This window comes from Pan paniscus, chromosome 1, assembly GCF_029289425.2.
Source record: "Pan paniscus chromosome 1, NHGRI_mPanPan1-v2.0_pri, whole genome shotgun sequence".
Lineage (NCBI taxonomy): Eukaryota > Metazoa > Chordata > Mammalia > Primates > Hominidae > Pan > Pan paniscus.
The window spans coordinates 41,527,933-41,553,195 of NC_073249.2; the positions used below are offsets into that span (position 1 = coordinate 41,527,933).

A 25,263-nucleotide genomic window follows, 5' to 3' on the forward strand; every position below is an offset into this window, starting at 1 on the left:
ATTGTGATTTTCATATTATAGCAGAGGAAGGGCCAGGTGGTGCAGGAGGAGACAGTCGGGAAACCTGAGGAATAGGTGAAACAAAGTCTCAAAAAGTCGGGGACAGCCAGGTGCGGCAACTCATGCCTGTAATCTCAGCACTATGGGAGTCTGAGGCAGGCAAATCGCTTGAGCTCAGGAATTGGAGACTAGCCTGGGCAACATGGCAAAACCCTGTCTCTACAAGATACAAAAATATTTGCTGGGCATGGTAGCGCATGCCTGTAGTCCCAGCTACTCAAGGGGCTGAATTTGAAGAATCACTTGAGCCGGGAAGATCAAGGCTGCAGTGAGCTGAGATCACACCACTGCACCCCAGTGACAGTGACAGAGTGAGGCCGTCTCAAAAAAAAAAAAAATTGGGGGAGGACTTTTATCAAGGTGGAGAGAAACATGGTGTTTAGTACAAGTGAAGCATATAGGTAAGAGTGGAGGCTGTGCCAAGACAGGAGGCTGGAGAGTCAGTTGGGCCCAGATCTAGGAGGCCTTGTGAGCCAGGCAAAGGAGTTTGAACCTCATCCTTAGTCCAGAATGAAACTACATAAGAGTTTTATGTAGGGAAGGGATTGATATATTTGCAAGATCCTTCTAAATGGGATATTGTCTTAGTCCAAGCTGCTACAACAGAATACCACAGACTGAGTGGCTTAAACAACATTTATTTCTCACCATTCTGGAGGCAAGGTAGTCTAGGATCAAGGCATCAGCAGATCTGTGTCTGGAGAAGGTCTGCTTCCTGGTTTGCAGTTGGCCATCTTCTCACTGTATCCTCCCGTGTTGTAAAGCAGAGGAGAGAGAGAGAAAGAGCACACAAACAAGCTTTAGGGAGATACAGACATTCAGTACACAGCAGATGTGGAGACTGGATCTGGGCCTAGTGAGGCTGGAGGCAGGTAGGCGAGTTAGGCTAGAGACAAATGCAGAAATCCCAGCAAGAAATAATGGTGGAATGAGCTAGGAATAAAGAGAGGGCCAATCTTAGAGATTTAAGATTTAGGAAGTAGAATCAGGATGTGGTGATTGATTGGCATATGTGCAAGAAAGGAGGGAAGTGAGATGGAAAAGTCAAGGATGACATCCACATTGCTTGTGCACCAGGCGGGTGGGGACACCCCTCACTGGACTAGGAGACACTGGTGGTAGAATATCTGCTATTTGGTATGTGTGTCCTGCATGAACTTGTCTTGCAACTTCATCCAGGAACCCCTAAATTATGGCTGCCTTGCCTGGAGGAGCAGGAATGAATGAGATAAACCTATCAACTTGAGGATTCTGTTTTCCAGACGCCTAGAGGTCCGTGTGGTGGAGCATCAGGAAGGGAGGAAAGGTGCAGGTAGAGCAAAGGCATTCGTCTCCCTGGGCCTCCTATTCTCTCAATCCAATCTCTCTGATTACTTAAGAACTGTTTGTCGAAGGCATACCATGTAAGGCCCTTAGTAGTTGCAGAGGGAGAAACTGATCTTAAAACAGTTTTGCTATCTAGAAGGAGATAAGGAAACCAACCACAGAAATAAATACAGGTGTATTTATAACATGTTAACAGCCATAAAAGACATACTCTCAGAAAACTGAGGTCATAAATGACATTGCTGATTGGGAAAATCAGAGAGGAAGAGGTTTTCGAGTTGGCCTTAAAGGACAGGTGGAATTTCTACAGGCGGAAATGTGAGATTGGGCGTCCAGTGGAGATATCCCTGAAGGAGGAAAAAGCATGAGATAAGATGGCAGCGTATTCAGGTAATCACCAGCTCGCTCTTTCTGCTTAGGGTATCTGCACAAAGTGAGATATTAAGCTGGGATCCACGGAGCTTTGAGGAGTTTCAGAATTCCCTGAAATATTGTGCAAAATTATATTTCTGTATGCATGTGCATTTTTTTGAAGAGAGGGTCCATAGCTCTTCTGCAATTCTCAGAAGGGTGTAGGCACAAGAAAAGGTTAAAAAGAGCAGTTGAAATTTCCGAATTAGAATTTACAGGTAGGCTGGGGCATCTGTGCATGTGTGTTCTAACAAGCTCGGGAAGTGACTCAGTGCACACCTCGGATCTCTAGACGGGCCCATGGAGGCCTTGAGATGCCAGCCTCGAGCGCTTCCCACCCATTTCCCACCCCTCGATTCTCCACCCCCATTTTACAAGGAGTCACCAGCATCCCCACAGTCTCCACTGCCCTGGAAGAAATATGGCGAGGCAAGGTCAGAGGAACAGGGGGGAAATCAGAATATCTTGCAAAGACTCTGGAGTCCCCTTCAGAGACAGGGTGGGTGGGAGCTGCTCTGCCCCGAGTCTAGCGACGGCCACACGGCCTGACAGGTCTCCCGCCCCGCCGCAAGCCCATGGTCAAATTCTGGGAATTTCCGAATCACTTGGCCGGCCCGGCTGCGGCAGATTTTCCCGGACACGAGCGTGCAGCGCCCGACGCGGCCGCTGGGTGGCGCCGCGCGGGACGCCGAGCGTGGGAAGCGCGGGCGCGCGGGCAGGCTGAGCTCACACGCCCGGGAAGCGGCAGCCGCGGAGTCGGCGTCCGTAGCGGCTGCGCATCTCGGGCCTGCAGCGGGGCGCTTGGCAGGCGGGGGCCGGGGGAGAGCCTGTTTGCGCAGTACCCCCGGAGGGCGGAAGGCCGCCGAGGTAAGAGCCGGGACTCGGCCAGGTGGGAGTGGGCACCTTGGGCCGGGCCTGCAGGGCGGTCCCCGAGCGTCCCGGGGTAGGGTGGGCTCCCTGGGGACGATGCCCAGGGCCCCGGCCGCGCTCCGGTCGCGCCCCACCCCGGCTGCAGCGCGGCCTTGGGGCGCTGCTGGCCTCGCCGCGGGGGTGGGAGCGGTCGCGGCCTGGAGCAGCTCCGGGCGGGCCCCAGACTCTGGGGCCAGGGCCAGCTGCGCGCAGGGGTGAGTGAGCAGCCCCCGGGCCCTCAAGTGAGCCCCTGTCCGCTCCCCACCTTGCATTTCTCCTCTCCGCAGTGGGCGTGGTGCCCCTTTGCTGCAGAGGGGGCGCCCAGAGTTGAGGAAGGCTGCGGGGGAGAACGCAGAGACAGGTGGTTGAGGGGGCGAGGGCTGGTGCGCCAAGGCTCGAGGTATTAATGCGTATTTCTTTTTCCCCCCTTCTTCAGGGGGCGCGGAGGTCCGTGTGGAGGAGGAGGCGGGAAGGCCAGAGGCATAGCTCAGGAGAGGGCAGGTGCTGCGGGAGATCACTTGGCTCTGTCTCTGTTCAGCTGCCCCCACCCCTGCCAAATTAATAAAGTGGGTGTGGTGATGACGGTGGAGGAGTTTGATGAAGACCTGGCCCAAACTGCCCAGAACTGCCCCAGGCCGGCCGCCTGGTCCCGCGTGTATATCCGGGAGCCGCAGACTCTGAGCATTCTGTAGAGGGAGGGGGAATATTACCCGAAGGAGCTACAGCCACTGAGGCAGCTCCAGAGGTAGGGGCTGCGGAGCAATCTTCAGGCTCACAGCCCAAGTTCATAGATGGTGAATTGGCCAGGAATGGTGGGAGATGGGGGCTGTAGGGAAATAGGGTAATTTCCTTAGGACCCCTTCCTTCCAGCTTTGCAACCGTAGACCAAAATTTGGGATCTGGCATTTGTCAAATGTGCTTAATTTTTTTTTCTTTCCCTTTCGGTTTGTTTTGTTTTTTAGAGAAACAGCAAGTGACAGAGCAGAGGAACGGCTGGCCCAGCCAATCCTGGAGCTGCTGTTGCAGCACTTGTTCCCCAAACAAGTGCTCCTACATTCTGGTAGGAGGACAGAGAGGAGGGGGCTACTGGTCCACACCCCTCCCCTGCCGAGGACCCCATGGCTGCTCCCCTGCAGGAAGGGCAGCTAGGCTGCCTTAGGCCGGATGGGCAGAGGCTGCCATGGCCCAGGGTGGTGACGGTTTTGCGGCCCCTCCCTGCTGCCCAGTGTGGGAAGAAGAGCGCAGAGCCTGGCAAGTTTCTCTCTGTGTCCTCTGGGCTGGAAGGAGCAGGTATAGACAGGGCCGAGGCAGCCAGGGCCTGGTGCTGCTTTGGCATTGGTGGCAGGAGGGCTGAACCTCCAGCCCCTTGGGTTTGGTTCCACCCCTGGCCTGTCCCTGGCACTCGACAACTGCTCCTGTGTGCTTATTGGTGCCACCATGTTATATAACGCTTATATAATCTTCCAGGGCGAGCACTGTGTCTCCGCTCTCAGGTCACGCAGACACGGTGTCCGTGTGGGAGGCAGGATCTGTGGAAGCCTGTGGGTGAACCTACTCCCCCGATCCCCAACCTGGCTCCTTCTCCTGATCTCAGCCATAGGAGGGGGGCTGGGAGAGCCAGGTCCCTCTCCACACCAGCTGTATGGGATGAGAATACGGTTGGCTGGGCAGTTTTCCTCACCTTCCTGCCCCACTAGTCCCACTTGCCCTGTCTGGTAGAGCAGATGCCATCCTTGTGCTTTGAGACCAGCTCTTTGTTTTGGGGGACCCCTGGCATGGCAGGTGGCATGGCGAGATGAACCCCAAAATGTTGCAGTGGAAGAACACATGGTACTTAGGGTTGGATAAAGAGAGGGAGAAATTAGCTCTGCCTTTGAGGAGCAAGGGTAACTAGAAGGATGGTGGTGGCATTATAAGAGATTTGGAGCAGGCCTAGGGGCTAGGGGATGGTCAGGGAAGGGTGTACAGGGAAGTAGATCAGACAGCAAAGATAAACATGGTGTTCTTTTACTGTACTCTCCACTGGGCTGTCCCTGGTTACCGGGGCAACAGAAGCAGTGATGAAAATCATGCCTTTCGTTCAGTGGAAAAATCTGGCTCCTCCTCCTGGCTCTTCCTTCTCTAAATCGCCTGTGACCCACTGAGAGGGTTATGCTTCCAAGGGTCAGAGAGAGACCCCAGCATGTTTTCATCATGCTCCCCTTTCCCCAGTCTTCTTTATCATCTCCCCTCTTCCTGCATCCCCTGTCTCCCCCAACAGCTCGGCAGTTGGCAGTTGCGTAGGAGTTGGAGTAGATGCAGGGGGAAGGGCATGGACGTCATCATAGGGCAGGGTGAGCAGAGCGTGGGCAGAGATGTGGATGCAGGAATGCCTGGCACATGAGGAGGGTCCAGCATTGATGAGCTAGATGGAGCCAAAAGCCTGTTTCTGGGCTGGTAGGAGCTGAGGTGGGCAGGGTAAGATGATGGTGGGCCTTCAGAGTTCAGCAGTCTGGGTTCGAGGGAGTAGGAACTAGGAAGGGCCTGAGGTTTCTTGTGCAGTTATCTTGTGATGAAAACTACCAAACCATATCCCTTTTTGAAGTTAAGATTTTTGTTTAAGTTTTTTCTTTCATCTTGTGATGAAAACCGTGATTCATTCATTCAGCATTTATTGTGTGCCCCCCATATTAGGTGAGGTTCTGGGAACTGGGAAGCCGAAGGTGAGTAGCACTGGACCTTGACCTTGAAGAGACTGTGGTGAATGGAAGGAGGATGAGTATATGGGGGAAGATCTGGCATTGTTGCAAGCCTGGAATCTGGGGTCCCCAGCAGGAGACTAGCAACATACCAGATTGGAGGTGATAGGTTAGGGTGGAGCCTGTGGAAATGAAGAAGAAGAGATAATTTGGAGTGCTACACTGGCTTGAGGACAGGAGGTGGGGAAGAGAAAGTGCTGAAATTTTGAACCTTAGTGATTTATAGAAATAGAAACATTAGAGTTCAAACTTGTTTTGGGGAGTCATGTTTGATTTTCTTTTAGACATGTTGCCTTCAAGATGATGGCAGGGTATCCAAATAAAAATGTTTATGGTCAGGCAAGTAAAATATGCAATGAAAGTCAGTTCTGGGAAAAGATTTGAAGGATATTGGATTATGAAGCTTGAAGGTGGGTAGAGGTAGATCCTAGGGCCTGGGGCATTACCTGGAATTGAGTGAGGCTGTATGCCTTGTACTGGTTTATTATCCCAGGGCTTGCCCAGACCCTGGACATTTCTGCTAACAAAAACCCACATCTTCTACCAAACCATATCCCTTTTTAAAGTTAAGATTTTTGTTTAAGTTTTCCTCTCCCTAGTAACTATGTCCAGGTATACCTGGAAACACACACACACACACACACACACACACACACACACACACACACGCATGCACTTATTTCCCCCAAGGTCTTGTACCATTTGCTTATAGCTCGGGGATGTGCTGTAGAAATGTGCCACAAGTCTTTGGCCTCTTCTAGCATGCTGTTTATCACCCTGGAGGAGTAAGAGCACTGGACAGAGTCAGGAGACTTTTGCTAGCTACGTGATCTTGGACACATGACTTCCTTTTCCAGGCCTAAGTGTCTAGTCTTAGGGATCTAGCTTCTTCCAGTTCTGAAGCCCTCTGATTTGATGTCTGGAAAGCTTTTTCCACCTTTGCCCAGGTTTCTGATGCAGACCAGGCTTTTTGAACAAGTAGCCTAGATTTCTTAGTACCTTGTGGGAGGGACTAGTAGGGATGGAGGCCTAGTCCCCAGAGTGGGTCCCTGTCTTCAGTGTGGATAGGAGCCCTCCAGGTGGATGGGAGCCTCTGTTCCTCTTTGGAGCATGGAAATACTGGAAGAGCAGGTTCTCCCAATGACCAGGGGTTGCAAACTGTGGCCCGTGGGCCGGATTCCTGTTTTTGTAAATAAAGTTTCACTGGAACAGAGACACGCCCGTTGTTTGTGTATTGTCTGAGGCTGGTTTCATGCTACAAGGGCATAGTTGAGTAACTGCAAGGGAGCCTGTATGCCCCATAAGCCTAAAATATTTACTATCTTGCCCTTTAGGATAAAAGATAAAAACTTGTCAACCCCTGCTGTAGACTACCAGAAAAGTGCTTGGCCTTTTACTGAGGATGCTTACGATGGCTATTTCAGATTTCTAGGGTTCTTAAAGATTCTGCGTTGGGCCTGTCTTTGTGATCCCATGAGAGGATGATCTGGTAGTTGAAATAGTAGATTATTAGAGTCAGCTCAAAAATAGTCACTCTGTATCTAGGAAAGCTCTTTCATTTTCAGCCTTTTCCCTGGAGCCTGGAGGCCTGAGTTCCTCAGCAGTACTGGGTTTGACAAGCTACTGTCCCTCTCATTCTGATTTCCCTGGGCAGTGCAGAGGATATACTGGACTGACCCAAGTGTTGGGTCAAGGATATACTGGACTGACCCAAGCCCAGTGTTGAGTGAGGAGAAGGGAGGCTCATTGGTTCTGCCTGTCCTGTAGGATCTTTCCCCTGATATCTCTTGTTTCTGATCTCACTGGCACCTTTAGTGCAAAGGTCCTGGAGATGCCGCCACAGAGAGAGCCTGCAACCCAGCCTGGCATGTTTGTCTGAACCTGGCACTCATCCACTCTGTCAGAATAAGGCCCTGGGCTTGGCGTTTGTGGGACATGTGTCTGTGTTGGCTTGGGACTGGAATCAGCATTCATTATTCCTGCAGCCAACCTTTATGGAGTCCTTCTGTGTCCTAGTTTCCACCTTTTTGACCTGGTCCTCAAGCCAGAGTCTTGCTGAAACTCCTAGCTAGGAACAGGGCTAAAGTTCTCGCTGCTGCAGAACAGCAGCAGCCCAGCAGTTGGGGCAGTTCTGCTCAGATAGGAAGTGAGACACGTCGGTAGCAGGAGGAAACCACATGCTGGAAGTAGCAGGGGGAACGGAGGTGACTGAGGTTGATTCTCGTTGCACTTGATAGGGAGGAGGCCAGCAGCAGGAGGAGGGAGCAGACAATCCATAATAGCAAAGAAGACAGAAGTCGAGCACACCTAGAGCTGCTTTTAGCTGGTAATGGTAACTCTGACTCTAGGAGCATTCCTTCATACCTCCCCGACACAGTTTCCCCAGAGGCTGTTATAAAGAAAACATTCTCTCTTAAATATCTTTTCATTTGTAGGGTTTAGGGTGACCCCATACTATATGGTCTTAAACTTATGTTGAGACAACTGCACTGACTTGGATAAATAAATATCATTTATCAGATATTTATTAAAGATCTATTATATGGCAGGCACTGTGTGAAGTTCTCAGGATAAGAGGTAAATAAAAGATTCGCAGTTTGATCTGGAAGGTTTATGGGCAGCTGAACCAATTTTAATTCCATCTGCACTGGATCACATGCTTCAAGAGAGCATGTCTGTATCTGTCTTGTCCTTTGCTGTCACCCCAGTGCTGAGTACAGAGCTTGGCACACAATAGGCCTCAGATATTTATTGGTTGACCCATCCTTGTTTGATCTGTCCTGGAAATGTGCAGGAGGAATCTGAGTGGGTAAGTGGAGGAAGAGAGGTGCTTAACGCAGCAAGTGTGACAAATTTGGGGGAAGATGGACATACTTGGATATATGACGATGAGTGCCTTTAAGTGACTGCCTTTAAGGAAAAGAGAAGGGTTAAAGCTGTGTGGGCATGATAGAATCCATTGGCATTAGGGCCATGAGAAGGAAGGAATATGACCTGGCTACAAAGGTGGGTTAGAGGTAGTCAGGATCATTGGGTAAAGCAGAGGGCCACCAGAATTGTGAAGAACTAACCAGCAGCAGAGAAGGGAAGAGTGGAAGGAGAGTAGGAGCCATTGTGAGAGGAAACATGGAGACCTCTTCAGGCCTAGGATGAAAGCAGAAATGACACAAGTGAGTCTCAGATGAACATGATGGCAGGGATAAAGAAAAGATGGGACTCTCAGCTCTGTTCTGCTGGTCTCCTCAGAAACCACTGTGTCCATGTATGACTAAAAATGCCTCTCAGTTATTTTCCAACAGTGCGGCAAATGCAAGGAAATTAACTATGGTTTGACCTTATGGTTAGTCTTTTTTTTTTTTTTTTTCAAATTTGTCAATGGAAATTTTCACAGGTACACAGAGTTAGCGTAATACACCTCAATGTTCCCATCCCCCAGTTTTTCGACTTGTAATCAACACATGGCTTTTCTCATTTCTTTTATACCTTCACCCACCTTTTTCTTACTCCCTTCTTGGATTATTTTACAGCAAGACCTAGATCCTGTATTATTTTATCTATAAATACTTTTTAATGTGTCTCTAAATGATAATACCTTTTAAAAACATAACCCTAGTGGTATTATTACACCTTGAAAAAGCACAGTCATCCCTAAATATCTCCTGTCATCCAAATATCCAAATGGTGTTTAAATTTCCTTCGATGTCTCAATTTCTTTCTTTCTTTTTTTTTTTTTTTTTTTTTGAAAACAGCCGGTTGGTTTGAGTCAGGCTCCAAACAAGATCCTCATGTTTCATTTAGTTGATAACAAATCTTCAAGGCTCTGTTAATAAAGATTATGGTCATTCTTAAAAGAATTTATGTTTTGCAATTCTACCTTTTAGATTTACTTAGCTACCCACGATTCTTCCCAGTCAGCTGCCATCAACAGCTTCCTGAGTTTTGTTAGATGATTTTTATGATTTTGAGCATTTTTTCGTGATCCCTCTTGCCTTTATGGTTTAATGTAGCTAGTCATTTTTCCCTTCCTTCAGTAGATATTTCTTGGGAGCCTGCTCTGTTTCAGGAGCTGTACTGGACACTGGGCCTACACCTGTGAAAAGGACAGACAGGGCCCAACTCCTGGAGCTTACAGTTTGACCACAGGAGAGCTGCTGCTTGGCAGTTTTCCCCGTGCGTTCACCCCAGCTGAGCAGTGTGACCACAACCGTCACTTCTGTGCAGGCAGACCTGCCACGTTTTATAGCTTGGTGTTCATGCTCTCATGCTGTCATTTTATGTGGTTGACAAAGGTGCACCTAGAATGTTCAAGAAGCCAGGCATGGCTTCTGTGGCAGGCCTGTGTCTCATAGCCACACGACCCGGCATTCTAACTGTGGTGCTGCTTGGGCCTTGTGTGTATCCATGTAACATTTTTGGGCTTGAGTGTGGATAGCTCTGAAAGTTAAAATGGAGAGCTTCCTGAATTGGTGGATTGTGGAGAGGCTAAATGAACACGTTTAAAGAGGGGGGCTCTGAATTGTTACAGGGCTTGGCAAAAGCCAAGTGTTGCTAATATGTTTGAGCAAATTGGATGTTTCTGTGGCTTTGTGGACTTCAGGTTGGTTTGGGGCTTTTGCCTGTTCCAATTAGGCTACCTGCCAGCCTTTCAGATGACAGGCCCACTTTCTTGATTTGCTGTTCGTTGTGTATTGGTTAGCCAGTCTGCCTCAGTAGCTAAATATGATGATACAATTCAGGCCTGTCTTGCTGATAAAACTTTTAACTGATTTACATTTCTTTATGTAAGTAAATAATCAGACTCTGACTCCTGTGATGCTCTGATTTTGAGAATGGTCCATGATTCTTCTTATATTTTTGCATTTTCAGTTCAAATGCAACTGTATTGTAGTTACTGGATTATAGTGTCTGAGCCTTTAAAAAAATCTTAGTTAATAAAAGTATATTTTCAGATATAAAACCTAGTATCCTTATGATACATATCTCCTTGTCACTGAAGGCTACATGTTCAGCCTCTGATGATATGTTTTGTTTTCTTTCAGTTAAGTGGTCTTTAATCGTTTTGATTGTGTGCCCATATCAGTTAAAACTTCTGAGCAATTCCCCTTGTTTGTGTGTGTATTTATAATTTATAAAAAGTAGTGCTGTGCTAAAATACATTATAGTATTATAAAACACAAAACAAAAGACTTCAAATGGCTAGGATATATTGTATTCCCTACCTTCTTCCTAAATGAACTCTTCATGGTTCTGTCCAAGGGCAGCCTTCTACTTTGCCCTAAATTTCAGTTCCTCTCACATATTCGACATTGCCCCAGCCTGTCCCCTCCTCCTTGCATCACCACTTTTTCCCTCTGCTCGATCGTTTCCAAAGGCTTTCTCATCTTCAAAAAGTCTTCTTTGGTCACCTCTCCCAGCTACTGCCCCATCATCTGTCCCTCCATATTTTCAGTCCTTGCTGTGTTCACATCCTCTCTTGACTCACACCACTCTGATGAAAGTGCTCCTGGCAAGGTCCATGGTAACTCCCATGATCCTGACTCTAGTGGTCACTTCTTCATCTTCCTCACAGGAGCTCTTCAGTTTGGCACCGCTGATCATACCCTTTTCCTTGACGCTGTTTCTTCACTTGGCTTCCAGGGTGTGTATTTCTGGCTTTCCATCTGCCTAATTGGCCATTCCTTCTCAGCTTCTCATCTCCCTGACCTCTAAACATTAAAGGCCCTGGGCACCTCCTCTCTATCTTCTCTCATTCTGTCTGTGATCCTCTCCTGTTGCATGGCTTTTAATACCATCTATATGAGTGATCTCCAGAGTTTGCTTCAGTGTAATCCTGGGAGATCAATAAGATTGACCATGAGCTGATCATTGTTGAAGCTGGGTGATGGGTACCTGGGGGTTTATTATACGGTTCTCTCTCATTTTACTTATGTTAGAAATTGTCTTTCTTTCTTTTTTTTTTTTTTTTTTTTTTGAGGAGTCTCGTTCTGTCGCCCAGGCTGGAGTGCGGTGGCACAATCTTGGCTCACTGCAGGCTCCGCCTCCCGGGTTCACGCCATTCTCCTGCCTCAGCCTCCCGAGTAGCTGGGACTACAGGTGCCTGCCACCACGCCCAGCTAATTTTTTTGTATTTTTAATAGAGACGGAGTTTCACCGTGTTAGCCAGGATGGTCTCGATCTCCTGACCTCGTGATCCACCCACCTTGGCCTCCCAGAGTGCTGGGATTACAGGCGTGAGCCACCGCGCCCAGCCCAGAAATTTTCTATAATGGAAAGTTAAAAAGTCTATATGCTGATGACCCTTAATCATTTGTCTGCAGCCCAAACTCTCTTCTGAACTGTAGACCTGTGTCTCCATCTGCCTGTTTAGTATTTCAGCTTTGATATTAACAGATATTTCACTAAACGTGTCCAAAATGGAACTCCTGGTTTCCCTCCCCAGTACGTTCTTCCTGCAGTCTCCCCATCCCATTTATGGGAATGCTGTTCTTCCAGTTGCTTATCGAAAACACCTCTGGTCATGCTTGATTTCCCTCTTTCTCATCTGTCCTTCATCCAGTTCGTCAGTAAGTCTTGTTGACTCTACCTGTAAAATATATCCAAAATCTCATCTATCAGAACTACTTCCGCTGCCACCACCTTGGTCCAAGCCACCATCCGCTCTCACCTGCTTCTTTATTGCCCCTTAGAGGCTGTAGTCCTCCCTGCAGCCAAAACAATCCGTGAAATGTTAAGTCACATCATGCTCTGCTGTGCCCAAACCCTGCAGTGGCTTTTCTTCTCTCTCAGTAAAAGCAATCACCCTTACTGTGGTCCATAAGACCTCATAGCTTATCTCATCACTGCCCAATAGAAATATAATGTGAGCTACACATGAGGGTCACGTATGTAATTTAAAAGTTTTTGATAAAGGAAAAATGAATGGAAAATGAACCACTCGAAGTTAATTTTGATAATGTATTTTATTTAGCCCAGTATGTTAACAGTATTTTCACTTCTGAGATATGTTACGTTGCTTTTGTTTTGTTTGTTTGTTGTACTAATAGTCAAAGCACATCTCCATGTGAACTAGTTGCATTTCATGTACTCCATAGCCTTACATGGCTAGTGGCTGCCATCTTGCACAATACAGGTCCATACGACCTTACCCGGCTTTATTACGTTACTTCTGTATCTATCTCTTGTTACTCTTTTCAACTTGCACTTTGCTCCAGCATCACTGGCCTCCTGCTGTTATTTAGGTATACTAGGCATTTCCTGTTTTAGGGCCTTTGTACCTCCAGTTCCCTCTGTTTGGAATGCTTTTCCCCAGATAGCCCTGTGGTTAAATCTCTTACTTCCTTTGGGTCTGTGCTCAGATGTTACCTTCTCAGAGGGTCCCCCAAGCCCCCAGCATTCTCTAGCCTTCCTTGCATCCCTTTCATGTAGTGTTTTTTTCACCAGTTGGCGTACTATTTATTTATATTAGTATATTTTCTCTCTCTCCCCACTGGAATACGTGCTCCATGAGAGAAGGGATTTTTGTGAGTTTTGTCCCCTGCTATATCTCAGAGCATGGAACAGTGCCTAACATGTGTATATAAGAGATGGATATTTGTTGAAGAATTAAGTGAAATTATCTATTAAGAATGATTCTTTTTCACTAAGAACATTGCAATTGAGCATAATTTATTATTTCAGAATAGCTTGGTGTCATTTGCAGCTAGAAGTTCTGTTTTGAGTCAGGATATTTCAAAAGAGACCTCACAATGATATGCAGATGCCCATGGCAGAAATGCATCCTGGATTTTACTTACGAAATCTTGATAACTTGTTTTTTAGTCACATCCACTGTTTTCTGCAAAGGTTTTTGTTGAAATCCAGCTAATATATTTCAGTCAGTCTTGATATCAATCAGTTGTTCTTACAAACTCATTGCAAAATTTAATACTTTTATATGTTGAATTTAATAAATGGGTTCAAGACCCCTGAAATACTTCATTTTGGGAGATTTTAAAACAAGTTTTGATGTTCTGTTTTGAGTGTGTGCAGATAATGAGATTTTAGAGATGACATCCTTACATTGAAATTGGCAACATTATCACATAATGGTAGAAATGATTTCCAAGTGCCTGTTTTAAAAGAACAATGGCTTTCTTACCCATTAAAAAAATTCTACTTTCACCATAAAGATACAGAGTATTTGTTTGTTTGTTTAAAAATACCCATTAAGTAGCATTCTACTTACTGGCACTCATTACAGAAGAGGTCAGCACATTTTAGAACTCTTGTTTTCTGGTTTAAAAAAAGTATAATTCCTCTTTTTTTTTTTTTTTTGAGACAGAGTTTTACTCTGTTGCACAGGCTAGAGTGCAGTGGCACAATCATAGCTCACTGCAGCCTTAAACTCCTGGGCTCAAGCAATCCTCAGCCACCCTAGTAGTGAGAACTACAAATGTGCTCCATGATGCCCGGCTGATTTTTAAATTTCTGTGGAGACGGGGGTCTTGCTGTGTTTCTCAGGCTGGTCTTGAACTCCTGGTCTCAAGAGATCCTTCTGTTTTGGGCCTCCCAAAGCACTGGGACTACAGGTGTGAGTCACCGTACCTGGCCTGATTCTTCTCTAAGCTGAGCAACTCTTTTAGATATTTTTACCACGAGATAATTAGTGACAATGTGGTCAGATGACGTTCGGGTCTCACCGTCTTATTACAAAGGACTGTTTTTTATTGTATTGAAGATGGTGTCTTTAACTTTGCTTCACTGGGCAGATGTAAACTGTACTAAATCAACAGGCAACTGGGGGTGTCGCTGTCTACCCTTCTGCATCTGGATCTCCTACTCAGACACAAGGATTCCTCTGGTACCTTAAATACAGCAACCACCCAACACACAAATTGAAGGAGTGTGTCCGTGTCAATTCCTATATTAAATAATAGTAAAATTTAATTTTTTGTATTTTGGTAAAGTATAAACATTGTAATATTTTCTTCTTCATCCTAGTGGATCTGCTTATACATGCCACATTAGAGATGATTGCTCTGATTGTTTCTTCTATAGTAACCTTGCTTCCCTAACAACCTTTGATTGACATAAAGGTTGAGTCTTGTCTTTTCTGTTGTTTATAGTACCTGACAGTGCTGTGTTTCACTAATATTTGTTGACTGAATAGTGCTGAGGAGTGTCCTGTTCTCTGACCTCAGTACCATAAGGTCATACTTCTTGGACAACAAAGTCCAGTAGCAGATTTCTTTGGTGGCTGCTAGAGCCATTTCGTTAACAGTATTGAAAGCTTTTGTGATATTAGGGAAACAGCTCTGTGGTCCTGTTACTGTTGGCTGTGCATCCTTCTGCATCTGACAGGTAGAAAGGGATGGTGGCAGCTCTAGTCACTGCCATGTTGTGATTTAGGAAGTAGATGGTTGTGTTCAGATGCTCTGGAAATGAGCTGGCAGAGATTGCTAGAAGAGATGGCCATGGTATCTAGAGCAGCCAGCTCTCTTCTTCATGAGAGGGGTATATGTCTTTGATGCATTGTTTGATGTCTTCCATCAGTTTACATGCTGAAAGTATTGGTGCAGATATCTGAGATGTATGCTTCTCCTCCACCTGGATAGTCCAGGAGGTAGGTCAGCCAGACACATCTACTTGGGCATTGTTTTTCTAACTTCCCTGACTGCATGCACAATTTGAAAGATCAGCAGCTGGAATGAGAACTGCAGGCTGTGGCTGAGGAACAGAGGCCCCATGCTCTCTTTGCTGCAACAGAGACATCTCCCAAGGTCCCCTGGACCCTGCGTTGCTGAGTCAGGCTTGCCCTGGTATGCTAGTCTTGCTGCTTGGACCACTGGTGAGCCCGTCAGCATTCGTGGATTGATGTGCATTTGCTTAGGATGGCCTCTGTGAAAGATTCTGTGTCTGTTTCTCTTTTTGGATGGAGTGGGGTGGGGATGGAGAAGGAATAAGTGAGGTAGACAGATACCTTCACCTAAAATAGTGTGTAAATGTGACACAAATGAAATGTAAGAAAGTGTTGTATTAGCCTTAAATGGGGTTGGGAGCTGGAGGATGTCTCTGGAAACAAGGAAGATCTCATCCATCTTGTTTATGGCTGTATCCTCAGAGCCTAGCATGATGCTTGGCCCCATCAAGTGCTCAGTAAATAGGTGTTTGTTAATAAGTAAGTGTTCAAGGATGAGAGGACTTCACCTGAAAGTTCATGCCAGACCACCACAAAACTGAAGGAGGAAATGGCTTGTTGGCAGAAGGAGGTTGGGATGTTCAGAGAAAGTGTAAGTGGCAGAGGAAGGGCTGTGTATTGGAGAGGTAGAGGCAGTCTTGGGAGGCCCTCGATCAACTTTCTAAGAATTTGGTTTTGGTGGCTCTCAACTTATTTTCCTGCCAGTTCATATTAGAAATTGCATGGAAGCTATAGTCTCTCCAGGAGAAAAAAATAATAAGAGCCCCAATTTGGCATACACCATCAGAGGATTCACAGATCCCAAGTTATAAAAACCTGTTATAGGGGCCAGGTGCGGTGGCTCACACCTGTAATCCCAGCACTTTGGGAGGCCAAAGTGGGTGGATCATCTGAGGTCAGGAGTTCAAGACCAGCCTGGCCAACATGGTGAAACTCTGTCTCTACTAAAAATACAAAATTAGCTGGATGCGGTGGCGTGTGCCTGTAATCCCAGCTACTCGGGAGGCTGAGGCAGGAGAATTGCTTAAACCCAGGAGGCGGAGGTTGCAGTGAGCCGAGATTGCACCATTGCACTCTAGCCTGGGCAAAAAAGAGCGAAACTACGTCTCAAAAACAAAACAACAACAACAACAACAAAAACAAAAAAAAAACCTGCTATAGGCTGGTGAGCCATCAAATGCTCACTGCGCTCTTATGGTGGTGATAAGATGCTTTTTCTCCTGGAGTCTTTGGGACTTGCCCAAGTGCACTGAGTGGGCATTCTGGGTTTGGAGGGCGCTGATAAGCAGCAAGCATGACAGTGGTCCCAAGGAGCTTGGGAAAGCAGTGGGGAATGGGAGTCTGCACACTGACACAAATGGAGAGGTCCAGCGTTTGCTCCACTTAGCAGGTGACAAAAATACCTGTTCTATTACTTGGAAAAAATAAAAAAAAAATAACCTTTACAACTTACTGATTCAAAATATTGAATGCTTATGCTAAGTTTTTTTCTGTAACATGATTTCCAACTTAGATACCCACCCAGGCCATAATGATGGATTCAGAGAGGCAGCGTGTTACATTTGTGGGAATGGTGAGTGTGGAAAGGAGTCATTAGAGTTTTATATTACCATGGCATAGGGTTTGTAGAATTCCTTAGCTGTCCTCATCCATCAGGGAGGGCTGTCTGGAGGAGGAGGTATTTCGCAGGCCTCTTGGAAAAGCAGGAAGACTGGGCTGAGGGAGGTTTAAGGTTGGATTTTTTTTTTCCCTGACATTAAAAAGATTCCCATAAAATGTGTCTCTGTACCATCAGTTAAAAAAACAAAAACAGACCGGGCATGGTGGCTCATGCCTGTAATCCCAGCACTTTGGGAGGCTGAGGCGGACGGATCACGAAGTCAAGAGATCAAGACCGTCTTGGCCAACATAGTGAAACCCCGTCTCTACTAAAAAACATAAAAATAAAAAAATTAGCAGAGCGTGCCTATAGTCCCAGCTACTCGGGAGGCTGAGGCAGGAGAATCACTTGAACCTGGGAGGCGGAGGTTGCAGTGAGCCAAGATCGCGCCACTGCACTCCAGCCTAGGTGACAGAGCGAGACTCCATCTCAGAAAAAAAAAAAAAAAAAAAAGATGAAAAACTTCCCATCCTCCAGGCTTTTGTAGCACATCTGATATACAGATAGGCTCTTTGGAGGGGAAAAAAGCCAATGTGGGCAGCACAGTGTTGGCATTTCTGCCTTTGTGTGTTATAGGTAAATTCCTTTAGTGGAGGGTGAGGTTGAGGGGTGGTGAGGCAATGCTTGATCCCAGTGAATGATGGTGACAATCAGCCTTGCACTGGCTTGTGCTTAGGTGCTAGGCCAGTACCAAGAGGCATCATTGCGGGTGTGGGGGGAGCTCCTGCACCTTGAGAGAGGTGGGGCAGACCGGAGCTCTCTGAGGCAGCCACGGCTTATGCATATTGCAGAGAAAGGACTGGGCAACTGAGGTTCCAATTTTCTCACCTCACTCATTGGCTTAGTAGGAGTAGGGAGGTTAGTCTGTGAGGGAATTTTAAAAGTTCTTTCAAGGAGAAGAGCCTCTTCCATTTCCTGCAGAGTAATGTTCAAACTGCAGGTCCAGAGGCCATAATGGGTGAGATCAATTTAGCGGGTTGAGACCAGCCTTTAAAATATATATAGAATAGAAAATATTAGATTGCGTAGTACGTAGTAAAGATGAGTATTATTTCATGAAACTTTGTTTCAGTTATGTATAGAGAGAGAGTGATACATATAGATAAGTGCACGTATATGCCTGTGCTGGGCTACTGCATAACATTGATTTCCTACTATGAATCAGGGTCCAGAAAATTTGAGAAACATTGTCCTGGAAGGATTTCTCTGCTCTTAGTGTAGACAGTGGGTTCCAGCCACTTCCCCAGAGGCCATCTCTATGGAGACAGATGTGGTGAGAGGGCTCTTTTTAAAGAGCAGCCAGAGTCAGCTTCTGACAGCGTGATCCTAGGCTTGTCTGCAGCTGCTCACCCATGCCTGGTGTTTCCTGCTGCAGAGGAGCTAGGGAGAAAGATCAGGAAAACCTCAGCCAGGTTTAGGAGCAAAGGTCACCTTCCCTGTCTTCTCACCAGGGTATGAGTCCCTAGAATGCAGCAGCATATCCAGCCCCTTCCCTGTTCTCTTGGTTCCTGGCTTTATTAACTGTCTCTTTGCTTTAAAAAATTTTTATCTTTTAGCAGCAAATTTCCTTCTTCCCCACATACCAAAGCCATGGCAGGAAGAGGAAGGCCATCCCGACTGTGGTTTTGTCCTTATATTCTCTGTTTCTCAGGTTCGTTGCCTAGGGAGGGTGGAGTCCCGTCGATCTGGGGGCAGGGTGGGGGTAGGATTCGTGGTGCATCAGAATGAACTTCCTGTCACCTCAGTGATTCCACTTAGATCTGTGATTCTCTGGCTCCATCTTTCCCCCCGAAGAAGAAGAGCCTTTCTTGGGTCATAGTTGCCTCTCCTTCCACCAGCTGCACTGACCGACCTGCAGAGTGTTGACCCACTTGTCGTACCTCAAATAGAGGTTTAAATTAGGACCTTTAATCTGTAAGAGGCTTACAGCTTGTTGGGTGGCCAGCTGCTCTGGACTCCCTTGTGGGCAGAGCTGGGTTTTTCCTGGCTCTTTTGGGGTTTAGGGAATCATGGGGGTCAGTGGCTTTCTGGCAGGAGCCACAGGCTCTGCGACTAGGTGAGTGGGATCTCTTATGATGGAGTTGGGTGGTGGTGTGTCCTTGTAATGATGGAATGGGGAGCTGGGCCAGCAACCTGGGTGCTGGGCCTGCTTCTCTTGGACACTGAGCCTGGATTCTTGCTGATGTGCAGTTAGCTTTGCTGGCTCAACATGTGTTTTCATTTCACAGATATTCATTAATCCAGAGTTGTGTGCCCAGCATGGTGCTAGGTGTCATAGGGAACACACAGAAGCATGAGAATCAGGCCCTCCTCCCAAGTTGCTTATTTGTAGCCTCCTTTTGAGGCTACAAGGCTAGTCCATATCAAAACATTCATTCATCCTGTAGACAGATAGGCATGGAGGGGAAGTATTATTGGAGAGACCTCAGGGTTTTCTCACCTGAGAAGGGAGAGAGCCCTGGGGTGGTCAGAGCTGGGCGCTGAGTGGTGGGATTTAGAAAGAAGGGAAGAGGGGAGGGCTTGGAAGATAGGAGAAACAGCATGAACAGCAGCAGGGGGAATGGGTGAGTGTCCTCCTGAGAGGACTGTGGAGATGGCCGTGGAGCCTCTTCTTGCCCACTTCCTGAGATGGTCGTGGCTTGGTGCTAGAGACTTTTATTCCTTGGGCAATGTAGACCCAGCTCTATGGGTTCCCTGTTTTTTCCTTCTCTTCCTCCTCATTATAACAGATAATAATAATGATTCCTAGCTTTCAGGGAGCACATCTTGTATACCATGTTCTGTGTGCTTTACATGGATTGTCTCATTACAGCTTCACAACAACCTTAGAGGTAGATGTTCTGTATCATTATGTGCACCTTACAGTTGGTGCAGCTGAGGCGTAGAGAGGTTAAATAACTTGCCCTTGGTGGGTGACATAGCAAGGCAGTGGCTGGGTGAGGAGTCTACCAGGGCAGCCTGAAAGGCAGAACTCAGTGACAGCAGCAGGGCATGCTGTTAACCCACTGCTTCCCACTAGTCTGAATATTAGAATCACCTTGGAATCTTTCAGAATTTCCAAAGCCCAGGTCGATTACATCAGAGTCTCTCGGGTTGCTGGGACACAAGCATCAGTTTTTGAGGCTTCCCAGGTGATTCCAATGTGCACCCAGGTTTAAGGACCACTCCCTTAACCTTCTCTGTTTTACAGCCTCTGAATATTTGACTGAATACATTTTTTATCTCCAAGATTCTCCAAAGCACTGCAGAGGGGCCTTCCTCCGGTCCTACCCTGAGGATGTCTGTCTGTCCACCCACCATGCCATGTAGTATCTGAGGGAGTAGGACCCCTGCCACCCCACAGCATCTGTGACCCCCAAAGAGTGAAACCTAGGTGGTGTGGGGTGATCTTCCTGGGATCAGTGGCCCTTCTTACTCTGCATGTCACCTAGAGGGCAGAGCCTGCTTCAGAGCCCTGGAGACCTCCAACTGGTTTCTCACATCTTCTGCTCCCTGGGGCCCCTGACTTCAGCGGGGAAGGGAGAGGGTCACATGAGGGCAGATCTCTTCTGGACAAGTCCCATTCCTCTCTGTCTGTCCCTGACTGAACCTGAAATGGACACGAAGAGCAGAGTCGTTTGGGTGGCTGGGAACAGCACTAAATTTAGCAAAACTGTAGCTGGTGGGGGGCCGGCCCAGAGTGAGCCAAACCCAGCCCTGAGTAGACTAGATTTACAGTCAGTAACACAGTCAGCATCATCTCTGGTTGGGAAAGTGTGTGGTTACACAGGATCTTCCGTTTTCCAAAGCCTGGAAGCTTGTCAGCCTGTCCCACAGGCCTCCCTGACTCTGCCCCTTGAAGACTTGGCCCCACCCCCACCACTGATGCTGTCCCTTGGAGTTAGTCTTCCATCCATCTGTCTGTCTCTCCCTTGTGTGTCTGGAATTTCCACTTCAGTACCTTCACCTTCTTTTATGCCTCTTAGCCAATGCTGCCAACCTTGACTCCCAAGGCCCTGGAGGGCAAGACCCTAGCATTAGTAGATTTTCTTTAGGGTATCTGGCACCAAGGACACCTTTCAGTCAAGGTGGACAAGTGGAGGAAAGCCAGGAGCTGGGATGGTTAGTCAAACAAGTGTTGAGGGACTGAGATGTACTTTCCCTCCTCCCAAAACTTAGCCAGGTAGATGATATTTGAATACCCAACAACTGAAGTGAATTATGATAGGGACACAGTGGCTGTGAGACTCTTGGACAGTTGGGAGTTTCTCTTTGGTTGGCTGAGTCTCTGCCCTGGTGTCGATGTATCTTGGAAGAGGTGGGTTTTGTGGGATTAAAGAGTGGATGTCTGTGGGTGACAGGACATCTTCCCCTGCTGGCTCCCTCTCCCACTCCTCAGATCTGATGGTGGTGACTTGTCTGGAGGAGCTTCTGTTTTCTTAATGCCCTGGGAGATAATGACCAGGCTAAATTTACTCAACTCTTTCCAAAGTGGATGATTACACTGCGAGGCCAGGACTGGGATCATGCCTATGGGAGTGAAGGCTTCAGGGCTCTGGCAGCCACTGGAAATTTAAGCCTTGGATTTTGCTGATTGGGAACTGTGTCATCTCCTTGGTCTTCTTGGTTTTCACTCCCTTCACCCAGGACTGGGATCAAACATGATTTGTTAGTATAGGGCAGTGGGTCTCAACCAGGGGCAATTCTGTACTCCCTAGCTCTGGCTCCCAGGGGACATTTGGCAATGTCCAGAGACATTTTTTGGTTGTCATAACTGGGGAGCAGGAAGGGTGTTACTGGCATCTGGTGTGTAGAAAACAGGTATCCTGCTGAATATTATACAATGCACAGAACAACTGTCCCTACAACAGAGTTGTTGGTCCAAAATATCAATTGTGCTGAGGTTGAGAAACCTTGGTATAGGGGGACAGTTTTGTAGAAATGGCCATGAAATGGCCAATGTAGAAATGAAATGGTCGTTTCGTCCAGCTCTCTGCATCTGTTGGAAATAACTTGAAACCAGGAACTATTGAATCATTGCCTTCTTCATTCGTCCACTGCTCCCCTCTCTCCTCAGTATTTATGGGGAACCTTGGTAGTGAAATACTTCGGCATCTAACAATATTGCCTTCAGGAAGTTGTTTCCAAGCCATCGCTAAAGCTCCTGTGGTACAGTTTCCCATAGAATCCCCCTGTAAGCACACACATATCCCAGGTCATGCGGGTGGCTTTGTGCAGCTGTGTCTCTGGTGCACCTAAATAAGCCTATGATTTAGGTGTTGGTACCTTTAAGATGAACTTTAAGGGCAACCAGGAAGCCATTCCAAGGAGGCTTCATGTGGGAATGATCAGAGTCTAGCCTGGAGCTGTTTTCCTTCTCTTTCTCTCTGTAGCTAAAAGTTTGTTCTGCCTTGCAGAACTGAGTTCTGCTTGCTGAAGTTCTCTTAAACTCAGGAAACACATACTCATTGCCGTGGAGAACATGATGTTATTTCCCAGGTGAAAGACTCAACCTGTGGCCAGATGCCTGAACAGCCTGGTGCATCTCTCATCTGCCAGCACCGTTCTTCTGCAGTTGGCAGGGCTGCTTTAAGGCCAGAACAGGGAAATGAGAAGTCTCCCAAAGTGAGGACCTTTGCTTGCTCTAGATAGTGAAGGGAGGGTCACTGTGTGTGAATTCTAGAATGTGCTGACTTTTAAAAATTCACGACAAGTTTCAAGGTTCTCTCCATGTGACCCCACTACCTGGACTCTCTAAACGTCATGTCAGAGGGTGAAGGTGTGAGTGACACTTTATGATTTGGGGAAAGAAGAGGTGGTGGGAGTGGTGAGAGAGGAGATTGGCAGGGAGAGGGATAGATATTCTCACTGGGTGCATTTGACATCCTTGCCTCCAGTTTGCGTCTCAGTGTTGTTCCCCTGGCCACAAAACTTACTCAAAGTCCCTGTGTTTGGGGAGGCAAATACATATATATATATTTTTTGTTTGTTTGTTTGTTTTTTTTTTTGATAAGCCCAAACCAGACAGTTTAGGAAGGTCATTCTACTTAGGAGGAGAGTAAATAACATTTTACAAATGACTTTGGAGTTGCCTGGGTTTTTTTCTTTTTAAAAGTCTCCCTTTGCTAGTGGAAGTCACTGGGGAATGGATGATATGGCAAGTGCTTGCTGTTCTTGGAGTTCGGGTTCACTACTCCCCTTCTCATGCAAGGGACTGAGATGGTACTTGTGGGCTCAGTAGCCAGGTTCTAGATTACTGCTGTCTTAGCTGGCAACTAGGGCAGTCGAAACCAAAAGCCTCAGAAGTCCTGTTCAATGAGGGTAAATATTTGAATGGATTGAACAGATGAGTGTGTGTATATTTAGAAACTCACACCCAGTAGAGAAAGAACCTCTGGGTAAGCCCGGCTTGCTCATCCCTGTTGCAGGTCAGAGCACACCCAAGGTTACATCCTCTTATTCCATGATCGGCTGAAGTCACTTCCTTATGTACCCAAGGCTGCCTACGCCCAGCCACTGTTTCCTGAGCCGGGTCAGGAAGTGCAGATCACTCCTCTTATAACCTCCTGGTAGCTTATAGTCATCATCCAGCAGCATTCTGGATTCTTTTGCCTGTGTCTGAGTCTCCACACTTCAGCTGCCTTCTTGCCCCCAGATCCTGAGCTTGTCTTTGAGTCCGTAGCTTCTGCTTGGACTTCCTGGCTTCCAGGCCCAGAGTTACTTCAGGGCTCTGGCAGCCACTGGAAATTTAAGCCTTGGATTTTGCTGATTGGGAATTGTCTCGTCTCCTCCATCTTCTTGGTTTTCACTCCCTTCACCCCTGGCCCAAGCACTTCTGTCTCATTAAAAATCTTGTTTCTTATAAAAGTTACTTTATATTTCAGCATGCATTTATAAAACCCGAAGACATTTTCAGACGGGGTCTCACAGAACATAAAGCTTGACAAATTAATTTGGAGTTTTGAAAACATGTTTATTTCTTATGGTATTGAAGCTTTGTAGAGTAACATTTCTGCCATTTATTAAAATGCAATAGGAAAATGCTCAGAAATATGTGTGTCCTTCAGATTTTGTGAGCAGAGAGTGTAGACACTAAAATTCATTGGTGTTGGGGAAACAACCCATTGGATAAAAGTCCATTTTCTCCTAGATTTTTTCTTGTTAGCGTTTTTTTTTTTTATTAGTAGTATTAATTTTTTTTTTTTTAAGAGACAGGGTCTTGCCCTGCTGCCCAGCCTGGAGTGCCATGATGCCGTTATAGCTCACTGCAGCCTCCGACTCCTGGGCTCAAGTGATCCTCCTTCTTCAGCCTCCTGAGTAGCTGGGACTACAGGCACACGCCATTGAACCTGGGTAGTTTTTTTTTTTTTTAAATAGAGATGGGATCTCTCTATATTGCCCAGGCTGGTCTTGAACTCCTGGCCTCAAGCAATCCTCCCACCCCGACCTCCCAGAGCACTGGGATTACAGGTGAGAGCCACTGCACCTGGCCCTTTTTTAAAAAATTAATGTTGTTATTGACGTATAACATGCATGCACAAAAGTGAATGAATCATAAGTGTTCAGCACGAAGCGTACATATCCTGTCACCAGTGCCCAGATCAGGAAAAGAAATAGAACACTACCAAACCAAACCCCGCAGAAAATACTTTGCATTTTTTTCTAGTTACAAACCACCCTTCCAAGGGTAACCACTATTTTGAATGCTACAATCACAGATTGGTTTCACCTGCTCTTCAACTTCATATAAATGAAATCACACAGTATGTTCTCTTTTGGAGTCTGGTTTCTTTCACTCATCATTTTGCTTGTGGCATTCATCCATGTTCTGTGTCATTGTAGCTTTCCATTCTCATGACTGTGTAGTATTCCATACTAATAGACCACAGTTTATTATTTGTATATCATTGATGGATATTTGGGCTGTGTGCAGATTTTGGCTATTACAAACAGTGCTACTGTAAATATGAATGTCTTGGTGAATGGATATATACACATATACATACCTGAATGTATGTATACATACATATACATACTTGTGTATATACATATATATTTCTGCTGGGTATAAACTTAGAAGTGGAGTTGCTGGATCATAGTTTTAATAGTAGTGCCAAAGCAGTCGTACCAGTTATACTCACACTAGCAAAGTAGGCAAGTTCTGGTTGCTCCAAATTTTTGCTAATATTTGATATTATCTTCCTTTTTCATTGTACTTATTCTGGTGGGTATGTAGTAATATTGTACTGTAGTCTGAATGTGCGTTTTGAGGATAGTGGCCATTTGTGTATCCTCTTTGCAAAATGCCTCTTCAGATCATTTGCTTATTTTTCTATTGGGTTGCCTGTCTTAATGGTTTGTAGGAAGCACTTTATATATTGCTGGATATACGTATTACGAAGATTTTCACTCCTTGGTAGCTTTGGGTATCCATTTCCTTAGTGATATTCCTAAGTTTAACCCATGTGAAAATATTAGAATTGTATATAGTGCTTTGCACAGGA

At 46.4% G+C, this 25,263-nt stretch overlaps 1 protein-coding gene across 4 annotated transcripts in view; it reads left to right on the forward strand.

Annotated features, from left to right (window-relative positions):
• Positions 1–2,229: 2,229 nt before the first annotated feature.
• Positions 2,230–25,263, forward strand: part of LOC103783767 (uncharacterized) — a 108,640-nt gene continuing 85,606 nt past the window's right edge. Inside the window, exons 1-2 of one of the 4 annotated variants that reach the window (XR_004667917.3) lie at positions 2,230–2,664; positions 3,669–3,766. The gene's annotated coding sequence lies outside the window, so the exon portion shown is untranslated. The remainder of the gene's footprint in view (positions 2,665–3,668; positions 3,767–25,263) is intronic. The other 3 variants (XR_008624542.2, XR_004667918.3, XR_004667919.3) reach the window with 3 other exon arrangements.